At 40.1% G+C, this 18,796-nt stretch overlaps 1 long non-coding RNA gene across 2 annotated transcripts in view; it reads right to left on the bottom strand.

Annotated features, from left to right (window-relative positions):
• Positions 1-17,965, bottom strand: part of LOC123372717 — a 127,815-nt gene extending 109,850 nt beyond the window's left edge. The window contains exons 1-4 of one of the 2 annotated variants that reach the window (XR_006580419.1): positions 17,909-17,965; positions 16,137-16,173; positions 15,774-15,839; positions 909-980 (exon numbers count right to left, since the gene is read on the bottom strand). This is a non-coding gene — a long non-coding RNA (uncharacterized LOC123372717). Of the gene's footprint in view, positions 1-908; positions 981-15,773; positions 15,840-16,136; positions 16,174-17,908 lie in introns of those variants that run through there. The other variant, XR_006580420.1, reaches the window with a different exon arrangement.
• Positions 17,966-18,796: the final 831 nt, after the last annotated feature.

Here is an 18,796-nt window from a genome sequence, read left to right as displayed (position 1 = left end):
AGCAAATATTAGCAGCTGTGTCCCATACTAAAAAAAGAACAACTGTTAGGCATCTGTGCCATAACACCTGTTGAAGGCTGGCAAACTGAAGACTACTGTGCTCTCTTTATTATTTATTATACAGAAGAAAACCAACTGCTGATGGAAAAGAGGAAAAAAAACAAAACATGTCTCTCCAGAGGGCAAACCTCTGACTATTAAAATTATGTTTTCTTTACATGCTGATTTTTCTTTAAAGACCTGCTTTATCTCCTCCTAAATGACTGTTACTCAGTTTATTATGGCAAGATTTAACGCTGCATATCATCCTAAAGACTCTCGTGCTTTGATGCGCTTTTTGAATTACAGCAGATAAAATGATAATTTTAAAAGGAAAGAAAAATGTAAAAATATTTTCTCTGCTATCCTTTTAGCCCCATGTAAAGGCATATGATATAAGTGAGACTGGTGCTGTAATGAGTTTGGATTATTGTGAATGTTTGGATTTCATACGAGTTTGTGGTGAGCTTTGGGTCACCTCATCATTTCTGTCCCATTCCTCTATCCCTTATTTAGCAGCTTTTATGGAATTTGATATGATTGAATAGTGGAATTTGAAGGATTTGAACTGACCAACAGATTGAACTGGCTTTGGCTCAGGTATACAAGGTGTAGAAAGTTCTTAAAGAAAATCAGGAGAAATAATCAGTCTGTGATACCCAATTAAGTGGTTATTTGTCTATATGTTGTAGCTTTCCAAGATCAAGAGTTAATTGAGTTGTTCTCACTTATTTTTTGCATTTCAGAAAGACCCTTATTCTTTTGGAGTGGGAGTGAGACAGATTCTAAAGGCCATTTGGTAACCCTCAATTACAATGAGAAGCAGGAGATGTTAAGCACAGTTATGAGACAATTTAGGTCTTACTCACCTTGGATAGTATCTTAATATAGAGATAATCCCTTTGAAATGACTGGAGTAAGGTCAGGAAGGATATCAGAATCTGCCCATGAAAAATGCAGTGGTGATGATGAGAAAAGTAACAGTAATTCTATAAGCCATATTACATCTAAACCAGCAATTTTTCTGTTTAATACAAACATTCCACATGAAACACACCCTTCAATGTTTTACGTTAGTATTGTTCATGTCTCAGGACATGAAAGAAAACTTTTGTTCCTGCTGTTTCTAGATATTGTAGACATTGAACCAGCAAATATAGTACTTTTACTCATATATTTCAGTAAGCTCCATAATAAACTATATCTAAGATATTTGTTAGGGTGTCACAAGTGTCTTGGGTAGTAGATCAAATGTTACAATAATGAAATGTTTAATGGAAAGAGAGGGCTTAAGTTTAATTGTTATACTTGTGATTACATGTCCATAGAGTTCTCCGTTTTTGGTAAAGATTGATGGTGCAATATTAGAGATCAGCCTTTTCCTGTTTATGAAGTGGCCCATAAACAAGCTGTTAATATACTTCATAACATATAAAATTAATATATGCCATAAAGGCTATGTACAAATGTTAATGACAGTGAGCAGGATTATTACTGTGCAATTCATCATGAGAGCTTTACTACCACAATAGCATTCATTTCCATCCTGTGCCTCAGATTCAGAAGACAGCACTGCTCACAAAAAGAAGTCAAAAGATATCAGATATCATTCTAAAATAAAATCTATGATGTTAAAACCAAATCTGAGATTAAAAAAATTCCATTGGTTTTACTTTCATGGGCAGGATCCAGCATGTGATTTCGCTCCAGGGCTCAGAGTTGATCCTAAAAGAAGATGCTACGGTGCAATCTTATAATATGCGTCATCCTCCCCAAACCCCACTCTCAACTTTGCCCATGCATGTAGATGGAACCAGAACTATAAAATAGCTTCTTCTGTTTTAATATTTCAACTCAATCATCTCATTTGTGGCTGTCACTTCTGTGTACTTGTCATATATTCCTTGGGGATATCATGTTATATACCTCACTTACCTCTGATCAGCAGGAATGGACATCCTAATCAGACACATAAGGACTTTGGAACTTTGAAATATGAAAGCAACAGGCCTCTTGGAAATAAAATCTCAGGATCATATCCTACTTATTATCAATCTTACAATCTGAAAGTCACATTCAGAACACTATTTATTACACCTTTCTGTGGAGTTTAATAATATATGCAAAAGGTGAACTGAAAGGCTTTTAACCTGCCAAACCGTCGGTTCACAGTTCTTTTCTCCATACCAGTTAAAGAACATTATCAGAACGAAGGCTCTAAAACCACTAATATTTGCAAGAAAAGTGACTCATTGCTGACTGTGTCCACTCTGTTAGTGTTTGTAAATGGAGCAGCAGTTGAGGCAATCTGGGGGTGGGAATGTGTTGCTAACAACCATTGTCAGCAACTGGTCATTTCTGTAGTGTAGCAAGTGTCTTGGGGCCAAATTCAGATCTCAGTGAGCTATTTGGGTGTTACTGGGCAGAAGGGAATAGAGCATGGACAGGCCACGGGAGAAATGAGAGGAGCCATTAATTCCTGTCCTTCCTCTGTGGATGAGCCAATGAACTGAAGAAGCCTCCTTTAATTGGCTGCAGAGCCATGCTGTGACAGGTATGGAATGAAGGCTACTTGAGTTAGTGAAGGACAGAGGATTTGGCCATATTTCAGAAACTTGGGCCATAGTTCAGCAACTATGAAATGGCTTCATAGTGTGTAGGGGGGGTGTGGGGGGGCTCCATAAAACAGAATACAACAACATACATAGTAGTAGAGCAACTCCAGCATGTGCATTGCTAAACTACTGGTGCAGTTCTTGGGATTTTAAGGCACTCAGCTGCGAATCACAATGAACCCCAGGTATGTACCAGTAGCTTACTAATGTATACCCTGCAATGTCTTATTTCTATTAGAGCATGGCATATTAATTTCTATTTTAAAACAATTTTTTTAAAAGGCAGTTTGGAAAGTGTTGAGCAATATATCCTTCCACTGTAAAAAGTAGCTCTTGCTAAGAAGCTTAGACAAGGTTCAAAGTTTTATACACATTTTCTCAACTAATATTATTATGTTTACGGTTTTGTTTTTGTTTTCCCTAAAGCTCTCTCACCTTTTTAGAAAATATTTATAACCCTGATTGCCCTTCATATCTCTGAGAAACCTAGCTGCCCTTTCAGTAGAGGTTTATGGTATAAGAGCTGCTTTCAACTCACTTTCTTTTATTAAATGTAATTTGGAACATCAAACAAGCTCGCAGCATGGTTTGTACATTAGGAAGTGAGCTGGAAGTGGCTGAAAGGGCCACAAAGTGCTGCTAAAAGGTCAGGTTGCACTTTGGGAGAGGAAGCAGTTTAAACTGTCGTTTTTACCTTCAGCCTTTCACTCCCTCCTCCCTTACCTTTCTCTTCACCTCTTATCCCATCTGGTGCCTTTTTCCTCTCTGTTAACATTGCCCCTCAGTCATTGAGGATAACCAGTCTAGATATTTTTGTGAGTATTTAATTTAGTTCCCACATGTATATCACTGGGAATTGATGCATGGCTCTGACATCAAACAGGCCCAATCTACCAATGTTTTGGACAATCATTGTTTTTAGGCATACTCTTACATTCTACATGAGTGGTAGCAGTGGTTACTATGGAACCACAACTTAGTATCTCCTTGTACAGGGAGATTTTTGCAAGCCAGTAAAGTGCCTGAAACCACTATGGCTTATTGTTAAAAGCAATTTAGTCAGCATGTTGTAAAATGGCCATGCAGCTTGACCAAGGCAGGAGGGGACAGGGGTTTGGGGTGCCACAGAAAGGGCAGCTTGACCCCACATCCTTCCTGATAAGAATTGTGTTGAAGTTGCTGATACATTCATTTTAAAAGAGCAGGATCATAGAATCATAGAATATCAGGGTTGGAAGGGACCTCAGGAGGTCATCTTGTCTACCCCCCCTGCTCAAAGCAGGACCAATTCCCAACTACATCATCCCAAGCAGGGCTTTATCAAGCCTGACCTTAAAAACCTCTAAGGAAGGAGATTCCACCACCTCCCTAGGTAACCCATTCCAGTGCTTCACCACCCTCCTAGTGAAAAAGTTTTTCCCCACCCAATAGACACCCCAGGAATGTCTATTGGGGTCTCAAGGCTACAAACTCTGGAAAAAGCCCACACCTGATTAATCAATAATCAGAAGGAACCTCTTGCTTGACCATTGAAACTGCTTACTTAACAAGTTTTCTTTAATGGATATATCATTCTATTACTAATGTATAAATAAGGAGAAAAAAGCTTGAGATAGTTGGACTCTTTTTGGACTTTCTCTCTGGATACATCTCGTGGTTCCCACCGGCAGATGGAAGATTTGGCCATCAGAAACCTGCTGCTATGTCACTCGAGAGCCACACACAGCTTTGGTAATTATCGAGGGTTGGGAGTGGTTTACTAACTTGTTTCGGACCTGTGTAAGTGATTGAGACTAAGTAAAGTTTAGCTTTAAGTGAAAGCACTCTTGTATTGTCTTGTTTGTGCCAGCCATCTATTGATCGGACAGCCGTGTCTCCCCTGATTTATTTCCTGACACACACTCAGAGTAAAAGTTACCAAGAGCTTTGGGTTGAAAGAACCCCAGGTAACACCCTGACTGAAGTGCATTTAAAGTCTCAAATATTGAGAAATATTATTGTAGCTTTTTGTACTTAGTAAATATTTTTAAACATTCCAGTTCACTATTACTGTACTATATATTTGTCTTTTCATCCAAGTTAAATGATAAAATTCCCTAGAAATGCAATGTTATTCTTTGACACCTTAAATAATGTTGATAGACTGCTTGTAATGTAAAATATATATCCATGCAAATATGAGGTCAATAGAAGTCATAGCTTGTCAAGTATAGCCGCTCTGCTAGCTTAAGTGTTTAATAATAAAAATGAACCAATTGGCCCACAAATAATTGATTATGCAAGCAAAGAAAAGCATGTTTACCTGCTTAGATATTTCTTTGGAATGTACCTCTGCATTCCACCTATTACATGTATTTGCAAAAATAAGCATAGACAATATTATCAATTTAAGGCCAGTAGTGGTTGTTACCCGGGGTTCTTTCAGCCCAAAGCTCTTGGTAACTTTTACTCTGTGTGAGGAGGTGTCAGGGAATAAATCAGGGGAGACACGGCCGTCCGACCGATCAATGGCTGACACAAACAGGACAACTCAAGAGTGCTTTCACTTAAAGCTAAACTTTACTTAGTCTCAAGCACTTACACATGTCCTCAACAGGTTAGTAAAACACCCCAACCCTCGATAATTACCAAAACTAAGTGTGGCTATTGAGTGGCACAGCTGCAGCCTTCCAGTGGCCAAATCTTCCATCTGCCGATGGGGACCCCAAGATGCATCCTTTTCCCCCATTTTTTATACATTACTAATACAATGATGTCACTTAAAGAAAACTTGTTAAGCAAGCAGTTTCAAAGGTCAAGCAAGATGTTTCCTTCTGATCATCCATTAACCCAGGTGTGGTTTTTTTTCAGAGTTTGCATGCCTTGAGGCCCTGACAGACACATTCCTGAGGGCACATGGACAAGCTTCCTGTTCTTCTAAAATGCATGTATCAGCAATTTCAACACAATTCTTACCAGGAAGGATGCGGGGTCAAGCCGCCCTTTCTGTGGCACCCAAAACCCCCTTCCCTCCTGCCTTGGTTAAGCTGAGGCTGCTGCATGGCCAGTTTACGGCCTGCTGACATGGCTGCTTTTAGCAATAAGCAATAGTGATTTCAGGCACTTTACTGGTTTGCCAAAATCTCCTCAGACATGGTCACCAAAAATGTTGCTTCCTGGAGGTATGGGGGCTTTCTTTTATAGGAGCTCAATGAAATTCAATCTAATTTAATTTCCCAGGGGTTATTAACCTCCACACTGGAGCAATAACACTTTTAGATGACCAATGCCATATATGCTATCTGATATTGGATCTAACAGAATGATTTACACTTATGATATGTCAAGCACTGGTTTATGAAGTATGGACCCTCAATATTTCAAATATATATATTTTCCAAAGATCAGCTTGAAAATTCAATTCCAAAGTCAAATTTCATCATTTTGAAATTTCACATATTTGAAATATGAAACAAAAGTACCTTGGGAGTCATTGTTAGTAGTTTTGGTTTGTGGCGTGAATAAAGGGGCAGATAGAGTCACACATACCTCTGTAATTTATCAGGTACACACACATATGCATGCCCACCCAGATGTACATCCAATCAAGTGGGGAGTGAAGTGGCCTGTGATGCATGCACTCTGGTTCTTTCATCAGAAATAATAGGAGAACTTGTACTGGATCTTGCATCCACCAGCCAAAGTGATATGTGACCTCAAACCACAATTTTGAACTGATTTAAAAAAATAAATAAATTAGTGAATTTGAGGCTGACAGCACAATAGCTATTGTAGTTGTAGCAGCAGATAAGTCAGCGGGTTTCCCACCAGGATCCCACCAGTGCACTCAGACGGACTGTTCATTTGTATTGCCTGTGCACTGTGACTAGCTGAGGAAACGACATTTAAAATCACATCAATCGAAGCAGCATTAACTTCACCAGACTATCTGTGAACGCACACTCTAAACCAGGCTCTCACTGTAGCCAAACTATGGGCCATGTTGTGCCCAGCATAATGGGGAGAGAAACATGGGAAGGCTTCTTGCAGCATGAGAGCACAGTCATGGTCTTGAGCTGCCAGTGCACAAGGAGCCCATGAGTCCAGTATCCTCGGAGGGAGTAGACACCTCAGCATGGGCAGGGGGAGAGAGAGAGAGAGAGGCCAAGACCACAGCTCTGACCTCAGTACACACAGCTGGTCCGAGTACCCTGTGAAAGGCTGGTGCCTGGGCCACACACCACTGCACTTCAGGAAGCATTAAAATCATGCCTCCAGCATTCCCACTGGGGTGGTCCCCTTCCATACAGCCCCCCTCCTACTCCCAGGGGCTGTGGCTTAAAAGCACATTTTATCCCATAAACCCACTTGAACCTGGCTGCAAAACTAAATGTGAAATTATACAGTAAAACAGCCTCTTCATAGCTAAGGCACGTGTAAAAGCATGCTCTATAACAGTCACCACAACTTGGCGAGACTCCATATAAATCTAGTGATAGGAGGACCTCAGAGGCTGCAGTGTTTGAATGCTAATACTAAACTATGGAGGATCCCGCCTGGCCAATCTTACCGGTGTTCATTTCTGTAGGGAAGGGCCAATGGCCTGCTATGCTGCCTATAGCATCTTTGATAAATAGATTGCCATTTAGCTGGGGAAAAACCCCACCCTTTTCTGAAGTGTATGTCAGCCAGCAATAGCAAACTTGCATTATTTCATATCATTATTAGACAGTCTGACAAAATCCTGCACAACAAAATTTTTTAGAAAATGTATTTTTGACTAAATTGTCAGTATCTGATTCCTGTTTTCCCCCTGAAAGTTCAATGAAAGTGAGTAATGTTAATTTTTGTCAAGTATAGTCTGAATCAACAGGTGGCTCAATTTTTCTACTTTGTTACCAATTGAGATAATTTGAGATAATGATTTATTGTAGAAAAGTAAAACCCAATCTAAAATGGAAAGTTTGAAGTACTCTGCTTAATTATATTCAGATGAATTAAATGTAACCTTAATCTTGCAGATGATGTGGTTCTCACAAGTATAGTATGCCCCAGCTGCTATATATATATTTATGGCTTTTCAGTCCAATAAATTCATAATGATTTCCTTCTGGATATCCAAAGGCCATAATATGAATTTCAGACAGATTATATATTTAGGAACTTAGCTTTGAATAACTAATTTTAAGAGCAGAATTGTCTGTCATTTCTATGAGAAAATATTTCTTAATCAATATAGTATAGTTCCAGAAAGTATGTATTTTATACTCATGTCAGAAGTCATTGGTGCATCACCAATGTGAAGTGAGACTTCTTGCCTTTGTATTTTATGGTTTCCTTGGTAACAGCAGTAATAGACACTTAAAATCAACGAGTCTTTATTCTTTGTCTCATCAGCAGCTCTTTACATGGTGGTTTAACTTGTTCTTTGGGGCACTTAAATTCAGACAAAGTATTTTTGCAGAAAACATATGAGAAATGCTGATCTAGGAAGTAACCATGAATAATATTTGGTTCATACTTAATCCTTTTTCTGTTCACAAACTAATTCTGATTTCTTCACATATTTCATTATTGGTAAGAAGTCACTGAACAGTTCATGTGACTAAATTTTAAGCCTATAAATTGTCCACACATTTTCACTTCAGCTATGCTATTTTTTATGTGCTAACAGTTATTAGAGATGTGTGACTGATGACGTAAATCACTTGGTATGATTTCTGCTTTCTCATTGGATGGCTGAAACTTTAACGGGAAAATAACAAAATGAATAATACACATCAGATATAGATTCCCAAGAATAATCATTTCTACTAACATTCATGAAGCTTTTTGTATTCTCAAACATTTTCACAAATATCCAGTAGCTGTCTGAATACCTGTGAACAGCAAATAACATGAACTCACAAACAACGATTTTCTTCCTAAATTGTTTCTTTCTTATTCAACAAGCTCTAAACAAAAGTGTCTTAATATAGATATAGATTAGATAGATAGGTATTCTAATTCTAAATACTTCACTTCTTAATAATGTTTTGTTAACTAAACTATGGAAGGATATGAATTTTGTAACTTATTAACCTTCACTTCATATGAAGATATAGAAATGTAAGGTTGTATCGGGTAAAATGTGTATAAGAAAAACTTAAGAAGGACAATGTCCGAAACCGATTGCAGTTCGATCAGCTTTGGTATTGGGAGAGGAAAAACCAGGCTGGACCAGAATTAAGTTTAAAGCCAAGTGGCTGCATTTATTTGGGGGAAAGTTACAACTTGGGCCGAGGGAGGAGGCAATTCTTAGCTGGGATGTTATCAAACAATACAAACACACCCAAAAATCATTAACAATACAAATCTATACTGCTCACTGCTTCACACTGACTAGACAGACACACCAATTACACAAGGAGGAAATCGGGTTTGTCAGAGCGGTGCCCGGTGCAACACAGAAAAAGAGACCCACAGGCCACTGCCTCAACCGCCCTTGCTTTCACACTAAGGGATTTACCAGAGTGTGGTGCGGCTGCGATTGTGCAGGTTCCACTCACACAGACCGCGGGGACAGAAACCCCTTGGTCAGCTAATCCTCAGGTGGAGACAGCACCTAGCACCAAACACTCCAGACAAAGACAGAGCAGTAACTCACACAACTTAAAACAGTCTACAATTAACTATCTACTAAAACTCAGAACAACTATACAAACTAGACAACTGTGCAATTATGAGCTCAATAATTCAACTCTTATATACTATATACACACTTGGTACCGAGATAAAAGGGGGGGGGGAAGGGGAAGCTAGGTAAGTAAACTGTCAGAAATTAGAAAGCAAATACCGCACTCCAGGCGCAGCTGACCAGCAGAGCAGACACCAGAAGCATGACGAGCTGATAGAAATAGATCCAAAACGATAAATCCAAAGCGACAACGAATCCAAAACGACACGACACGAGCTAGCTATACCGGGAGGAGACCCTGGCTGAAAGGTTGATCAGGCCCTTCAGCTGACACGCGGATACTCCACACAAATTTTGGGGGGAAACCTAGTTTTATTCGAAGGGTCTCACTCACTTGTGTCAGCATCTGATTGGTCCCTGGCTCCTACACCCTCCAGGCTCCAAGCTGTTGCCCCCCACGCCAACAGGATTTGCACATGGCACACTGGCGTCTCTGCACAAGGCACTAGCCCGACCCCTAGATGACCAGGCGAAAAGAGCAGGAAAATGCACACAGCACTAGAATGTTGCACACCGCACCTCAGGGTTGCACATGACACCACGGTGTTGCTGGGCAGAATTAGGTCTCTGCCCTCTCCTGTGGAACAAGAACCTGGTCCAAGATGGAGGCTGCCTTGTCCTTTTAGCAGAACAAGATGGCCGTGGACCGACAATTGGCCATACAGAGCCATAACTATGTATAGGGTTGCGACAGACAAGACCCGAGTTAGGCAATGCTTCTATATTACCTAAACATTTGCCATTCTAACAGTTGAAGTGAGCACTTCATGCTACATCCATACTATAATTTAATTGCTTTTAATAAGTACCTACTTACAGTACCGGTAAATATGATCCTACTATGCTCAGCATGATTACTGTTCTGTTTAGATTTGCTGCTAGGCCCCCTTTTTAAAATAAATTGTACTCTGTCAGCTAATTTTTAAAGGTACCTTGATACTGAACAGGCTTCCTCTTGGAGGAATGTAAACTATTTTACTCCAGGGACTGGCATCAACATGCTAGACACGATGGCATGGGCTGCCCGAACTTTCTGAACATTCTCCAGCTCAGTATTCACTAATTACCTAGTTAAACCATTACAAAAGCCTCTAAATTATTTGTTGGCTGAAATTCTTATGGATTCAGAGTGGAATATATGTTCATTACACAGGGCTCTGTCATGCCTATGAAGCCTTGGCTTACGCTGGGTGTGCCTCAGTATGCAGGGGGAGTGTGCCCACTCCCCTCCTTCATATGGCACAATATACTCCCACGAGCATGACAGTTCCACTGGTGCAGAGGGAAGGTTGGAGCCATGTCCTCCTCCTCCTGCATCCTTTGTGGCTATGCCCAGGTGGCACACAGAAGGAGCAGTCCCTGGTGTTCAGGAACTGTATTTCTGACAGGCCCTTGTGCAGAGCACATGTGTTATTCATGTATTGCGTGTTAGGTAATAACATGAGAGGACTCTAGGTTTCTAAAACTAAACTGGCTCTTTATTAAGAAAACGATTTAGAGAGAGGCTGCAGTTGTGTGCACACAGACTGACTTCCTTTGCCATCTCTAAACTTTTCCCTCTTGCAACCTGTGCTCCTCCCTTCAAGTTTCATGAAGGTTGCTACAATATGGGCAGGGAGGTGACCTGTGCACTCACATGAGGGGCTGTTAGAATCTAGCCCACAGTGATTCTGGCTGTATGATACTTTCATGGTAGCAACATGCTAACACCAGAGAAAAAGTTTGACATGAAAAATATTAATGGAAATCACGGTTGCGTTGTGGCTTTTTTTTTTTTTAAGTAATCACAGGCACTGGAGAGAGACGCATGGGGGTGGGATATATCCTCAGCAGGTTTAAATCAGCAGAGTCAATTTACACCAGCTGAGGATCTGGCCTGGTTTCTTTTGCTTTCCTTCAAGGTACTGATAAAATCTCAATTTGTGCATAGGGCAATCCTTCATATTCTACTTCATACCAGTAACAAAGTAAATTATAATTCTGCAATATTTCCTCCAAATATTACCAACCAGATTACAGTGTAGTATATGTAACATGAGCAGCATTTAGGAAACAATACTTCATTCTCTTGCCTCTATCATATAAATCATATATCTTCTGTTATGAAATCAAAATTTAGTTCGTATTTTGTAACACTTCAATAACATTACTTACAGTTTCAAAATTTCATTAATTCAGTTACATTGCAATTCAATAAACTGGTCTCCAAACATTCTTCTAACCCTCTATATTTTCCGCTCTTAATACTGAAACAATTACAAGATTAAATTGCATCAATCTTCCAAATACATTGGTTAATCACAAATTTATAGTAAAATAAAACTACTGCATGTTTGAAACATATCTTTGGTTTGCCTCAACTGTGCATATTTACTCCGTTAGGAAAAACACCTCTACCCCGATATAACGCTGTCCTCGGGAGCCAAAAAATCTTACCGCGTTATAGGTGAAACCTCATTATATCGAACTTGCTTTGATCTGCCGGAGTGTGCAGCCCCCCTCCCTCCCCACGCCGGAGCACTGCTTTACCGCGTTATATCCAAATTCGTGTTATATAAGGTCACGTTATATCAGGGTAGAGGTGTAGCTTTGCATTTGTTGCTCACTTGAAACAACACCAACATCCTAAAAACTGTATTCAAAGAATTGCTTCAAAAGCTTTCTCTTCTGTGATGTCCTGTCCCTTTAAATGTTTGGGGGCTCTTTGCACTTTCTCTGCTCTACAGAAGTGCAAAGTCTTACTTTTGTGTTAGTTTCAGTTTTGCAGCCAGAACAATAAAGCCACCACAGTCCACACCCGTGTGTCCATCAGCTCCCTCTGCATCTGTCTGTCTCTCTTTCTCTGCTGCCTCCAGAAATATAACACCTTCAGTGGGACATTAGCCAGCACAAAATGTCTCTGTCAGGTTGATGAGTCGGACTTGATGATACCCTTGCTGTTCCCTTGCACTGCTCAAAAAAATCTGTCACTGTTTTTTGATGTTTTACAGTCTGTCCACTTAGCCTTTCATTTTCTATTTAACATTTGCTCATTTGTGTTCAAATGCCTGGAACAACTTAGGTTCCAAATCACCACCACCAAAAAAAAAGGCATTTGGAACTAATCAGCACTCTTACTGGAAGTTTCATTATGCTCTAGGATTACTGCATATGAATGAATATTAATCTCCCTCTAACCTCTTGATGCTATTCTCTTTAGATCATAGTTAAGACACCTTGGCAGTGCTTTGAAGGAATACTATACCTCATATGTCCATGTTATGTGGTAAAGTATTTCAGTGTCCAGTGTTGCCGATTGCATCCTACCCAAATACAGAATGCAATGAAATGTGGTATGACCAACCCCACCACCAACTCTTGTCCTCCTTCCTCTTTCAGCCTACTGGCAACACAACGAGTCACTGGGCCAGGACTCTTCTGCCCATACTCGTTAGCCAAGACTGTGTGGAGCTTCTAGAAACTTTTTTAACTTCAGCACCTCTCCAGAGAGGTTACAGAGTTTTCTTTTCTTTGAGGGAGGACTGTATTAAGTCATCTATAGAACAGTAATCATAACAAAAACAGAATTATTAAAAATAGAGAAATTGGAAGTAAAACAACAGAAATACTTTGCTTAACATATCTAGATTTACACTTCTCATAAACTAATCTAGATAAGGCACTTCGAGTTAGTTATAGAGGAAAAATAAAGATCCATAATCTCTAAAAAGCAAATTCCTGCTCTAATGACATCTGCTCTCTCTCACCCAACTAACTAATTAAATTCTGCATCTGGGTCACTTTGTATGTCAAGACAGTCCTCTCATTGATCCAGGGCAGCTACCAACTGCTTTGCAAACCAGTGTTCTCCTGTAACCTGCACAAAAAAATAGGTTTTGGGAACATGCTCCATTCACTAAGAAATGGGAGTTACAATGATTAATAGCTACCTTTCAAAGTCTTAATGACCTATTTTAGATACCATAGCTCACCAGTTAGTCTCCATGTCTCCACACCAGCCAGTTTCTGTATTGTTCTTTCAAATAGGCAGATTGGCATTTTCCTCGGTTCAATACTCTGTTTTCCTTGACCCACACTCATTTTCTGTTATGAACTATGAATTAGGGACAGAGACGCAGACCCTCTGTCACAAGTTGCTAGAATAAATTCCAGTGATCACTTCTGTTACATCAATGCCCCTAGCCAGGATGTCAGCAGCAGGGATCAAACCTGGTACTTATGGCTCTTAATGCATGAGCCTCTACTGCCTGAGCTAAAAGATCTCTCTTTGTTGACCAAGGCTGTAGCAAACTCATAGATCTCTACTTGGCCTAGCCACCAGCAGTGGGGGACAGAGCACCAAGCAGTCCAAGCAGAAGGATTTACACTTCTATAACTTTTGTCAGATGGATTATTAGAAGAGCAATGTCAAAGTTGATAAATCAAATATTATGCAGATCCACCAATACTTTTCTTTCCACCAGTCCCATCCCATCTCTGAAGCAAGTCTCTAGGTTAGGTTTGCTCAAAGAAGGGAGCGGTAGGGAACATTTCCCATTGTCCCAAACTTTGCCTCTGGCAGTAGAACTAGAGAGGTAGGCAGGTTCTGATTCCCCTTCTGGGGGTGGGACTGCATCCATGACATCAGTTCCTGTCAGGGGCTCCACAAATTGCGAAGCTGGATGTGGCCAGCAGATACCTGTATAGATTTACAGTTCCATGTACTAAAGCACAGATCTTCCCCTGCTCAGCAGCAGCAAGGGCGATAGGATTTTGAGGAATATTTCGTTCTTCCCCTTTCTTATTTCCCCCACCACTGTGATCTGATAGAGCTTATTTATTTTATCCTGCTTGGACATTGATTTGTAATATCTTACTCCCACATTTAATTCACTCTCCCTCCCATTCTCTAACACCCTCATGCTTCTTTGTCTGAAACAATTGTACATTCAGCCAGAGACTTTCCCTATGCGAGTAAAGCACTAAAGCCACAGAAGGCAACAATTTTAGAAAAAGACTTGTGTTCCCTCTCACTCAAAGAGGCCTCCATGGGCTCCAAATGAGATTAACAGGTGAAGCAAGATGTGGCCTGGCATTTTTTAAAGAGTACCAGGTGGGACCCATTCACCAAAGTCTGAATTACTTTCAGTAACTGCTTTCTTTCAGCTAGTGGGGCTTCAGTGAAACTTTTTGAGTCAGGTCATAAATCAGGTCATAAATATCATCCTGAGTTACACTAGTAGGGATAAAATAAACCCCACATACCAGATATGATCTGGAATATTTTTTCCACAGAAATATACACATTACTGTAAATTTACCCAATTCTCAGTGGGAAGTGCTCCATTTTCAGACCCACTCCAAGAGAAGAATAATACCAATATGGAAAATTGGACTGAAGTCAGTAGTTAAAGATGGATTATAATCTTTTAACTTTAGAGTTAGTCATGCAGCCCTTGTATTTTATTTCCACTGCCAGATCAACACCAGAGTCATTTTGACATTTTTAAAATTCCCAATTATATACTCTATCGTAGATTTGAAAAGCAAAAACGATCTGTGATTTTGGTTTTAAGAGACAGTTTGCCTTTGGGATAGATTTTGGAAAGACATATCAGCCTTCTGTTTAAGTACTAATAACCCAACATTTTCAAGTTCTGTTTTGGCCAGGTGGAGTTTAGCACTTCAGCATGAGCCATATTGCTTTTTAAAGTGCATGAATAAAGCATACAGCTAATAGGAATGAAAAAACACTGTTTGGAGTTACGGGCTAGCAGCACACAATTTAAATTGCCAAAGGAAAATAACTGTGAGGAAAAGAAATACATTTTTTCATTAACAAAAGGTGTAAATTTAACAGCAAAACAATAAATTGAGTGTCCCTTCTTTTACTGCTTACTAACTTTTCTTTGTTGTTCTTTTCATGGGGAAGGTTAACAGCTCAACCTAATTCCTCATGCAGAAGGGACTTTATAGCCTTTCCTTTGGTTAAGGTCTAATGGGCCATAAGGGAGTTGCTAGCTGAATGACTGTGAATATTGGAGGAAGCTGGGACCGGAAAGGAATGTTTGAGTGCTGTTGCTGACCTGCCTTTCCACCTGCAAAACAGAGCTTATAGGGACAGTAGCCATGTAGCCTTTGTAGCCTTGTTAACAATAAATGGTTTTTTGCTATCATTGGTGCAGCTTCACTGATGGCAGTGATGTTGAGTGCGCTGGTGTAAAAAAGATGCCATCCAGCATTTTACCACTTTGACATTCTAACCTGTTCTGAGAAGGATTAGACACATGGGGTTTGGGTGGAAGTTAGGTGACGAAATACTTAGGGCTGGTCTACCCTGGGTGCGGGGGCGGATCGATCGAAGATACGCAACTTCAGCTATGCTATTCACGTAGCTGAAGTCGAAGTATGTTAGTTCGACTTACCTGGCCATCCTCACAGCAGCAAGTCGACCGCTGCAGCTCCCCTGTCAACTCCGCTTACTCCTCCTGCTGAGGTGGAGTATGGGCATCAATTAGGGGATCGATTACTACCCGCCAATCCGGCAGGTAGTGTCGACGTGGCCTTAGAGCCAGATTCCTAAAGGTGATTTGCCCAGCATCACACAGGCAATCTGTGGTGGAGCAGAAAATTGAACCTGTTTCTCTTATGTCCCGGGCCGGTGTAATAACCACTGGGCCATCCTTCCTCTCTCTGGATTAGGGGACATAACAACCCTCTCTATGGTAGGCTCTAATCTATGATTTGTGTGAGGGCTGGGGGACAAGGGCAAGATAAGTGTTACTCACTGTGGTATGGACAGCCTCCAGGAACTAGGGATTCCACCTGTAGAAAAGATTTAGACATTTAAATAATGATAAGAAAAAATATCATCCTGAGTTACACTAATAGGGATAAAAATGTGCAAGGGATATCAACTTTCACGCTTCAGACATAAGCCAACCACATACTGCCCCGAATTAGAATTAAATTTCTTCCAGGGGTATGTTATTACATAATTGTCAATTATGGAAGATTTAAACCTTCCTCGAAAGCATCTGGTATTGGTCACTTTCGGAGACAGGAAACTAGACTAATTGACTCATTCATCTGATCTATAATGGCAGTTCTTACATTTCAATATACTTATGCTCCTACTGATTTAGCACTTGATTTCAGAGGTGTTGCGCACACAGCTTCCACTGATTTAAGTTTGAATATTTTGGCCTAAGCAGCATGATCTGGGTTTCACAAAGAACACAGGTCTTCTGACTCTGTCATTTGCATTGACATGAGAACCTGGTCTGTTTTACACCATATTTTTGAAATTCAGTTTCCATTCACTATGGTAGATTATAGTACCATGTCAGACAAAAGCTTCATGTATTTTAATCCTGCTGAAATTAGTGGAAGATTTTAAATGCCAGTTTAAGCCATTCTCCACAATATGTACTAATGCACTGATGAGAAAGGACACCTAGGATTAAGATGAAATTATAACTCTACTCAGAATTTACAGTTTTGGATTCTTTCTTTGTACAGAATACTAATTATAAGGAATACAGCTGCTGTTTATTATGTAAGGGCCTGGCTTTGCTTTCACTTTCTCTGGATTTCTTATAGTGCAAATCCATTTACTACAATGGAATTATCCAAAATTTACATCAGAGTAAGTGGGATTGGAATAAGGGTGTATGCAATTTGTATTAACATGTAATATACAGGACAGGTTCTGGTCCATGCTCCAGCTGTTTTGTGGTATTCTGGCTTTCTGTTGTGACAACACAAAGCAACTAGAAAAAAGGCTACTAGAGGGTTCCCCTGTATAGGAGAATGATCAATTGGTGAAACTTGTCTGCTCTAGTCCTGGCTCCTGCTATAGGGAATGAAGTTGTGGAAAAGGGGGGAATGGCTGGAGAGCTGCCCTAATCTAGTTGTGACCTCTGACTGCTGAAATGGCTTCTTGGAGTCATAGGCAGCTGAGAAGCTATAATGTATGCCAAGGCTGGCCCACTCACCGGCCATGCCCAGGAATAAGGGACCTTAAGGTTTTCTTTTCTCCCCTCAAACCCAAGTCTGCATTTGTGTGCAGCTTCTCTACACCAGGGAATCTGGCTCGATTATTGCACAAATAACTGCCATATTTCATATACAGCTGTACTTCACTCACTCCATGTATGCCTCCTACCACATGAGTCAGTGAGAGTAAAATACATGTCCATGTCAATAAATAAAACACTCTTCCTGCATATATTTAGATAGTTATAGACAAAGAAAATAAATTATGGTGTATGGCATGAAGGTTTTATTGAAATGAGCTTGGGTTGGGTGCATTACTCACAAGTGAGCCATGCAGGTCATCCTAAAGGAGTGCCAATAAACTTTGATGCCTGATCACACCACTATGCATTTTATACATGCCAAATCAGCTACAGAAAAATGGCTTGAGACATGTTTTAGAGAATTGTAATGGTACTGTTTTCCATATCTTTCCAAACCTAGAAAGCTAGGCTGCCTTAGTTACCGTGGGCTACATTGTGCAATATCCATCTATTGCTCACACTGATAAATATTTACTGACATAAGTAATATCGTTGAAGTCAGACCACTCCTATGCGTCTAGTTGTATGGACCTCAGAAACAGAAAAATATAAACGAAAAAATTCTAGAACTCTCCATAGCCTATGAAAAGTATTTTTTTCCATATGTCACAATGCTGTGATTCTAGGGTCCAATATCACTTTAGAAAGCTGGGAACTTCCCCTGTAAAATGTTATAAAGCTTCTGTTTCTAAGTATGATGACTCACAAAATATCCTACCTTAAACCTGTCATTGAACACTGCTCATCCTAGTCTTCAGAAATGGGTAATTTCTTCTTTTGGAAGGGGAGACAGAATTCTATATTTGAGAGGAAGGAAAACTACATTTTTCGGTGAGGCTTTCTTTCCCTACTCAAATGGCAGCTACCTGAGCTGCTCTGCAATTTGGAAATTTTGTAGTAGTTTTTCAGGAGACAGACTAGTGGGCACAGTGCAGATGAGGTAGTCAAATGTGCATGAGCAAAGCAATTTATTACATGAGTTTGCATTTTATCACATGGGTCTCTCCTCCACAACTATTCCACCCCTGCAAACACACCACATAGTGGTTGCAAAAATCAACATTTACCATCAGCTACACCATTGTGATATCTGAATTATTGCAGTAGTTTAGTATGTATCTATATTTAGTGCTGCAGCATCTCAGCTACTATGGAGTGATGTCCATTGGTAATTATTGCCTATTGAGACACAGTGTGTTTGTGTGCACATATGAATGAATACATGTTAGGATGTGTATGGCTATTATTTTTCACGTGTGATCTGAAAGAACAATTAACCCGACAGACTGGAGATGTGCTGTGTTTTCCAGATTTTTCATACAGAGATGTTTCTCTCAGCATCAGAGAAAAGTGTCCACACTCTTCCT

The sequence above is a fragment of the Mauremys mutica genome, chromosome 6, assembly GCF_020497125.1.
Source record: "Mauremys mutica isolate MM-2020 ecotype Southern chromosome 6, ASM2049712v1, whole genome shotgun sequence".
NCBI lineage: Eukaryota > Metazoa > Chordata > Testudines > Geoemydidae > Mauremys > Mauremys mutica.
The sequence above is the reverse complement of the archived record's forward strand: the minus strand, read 5'-3'. Positions and strand labels throughout refer to the sequence as shown.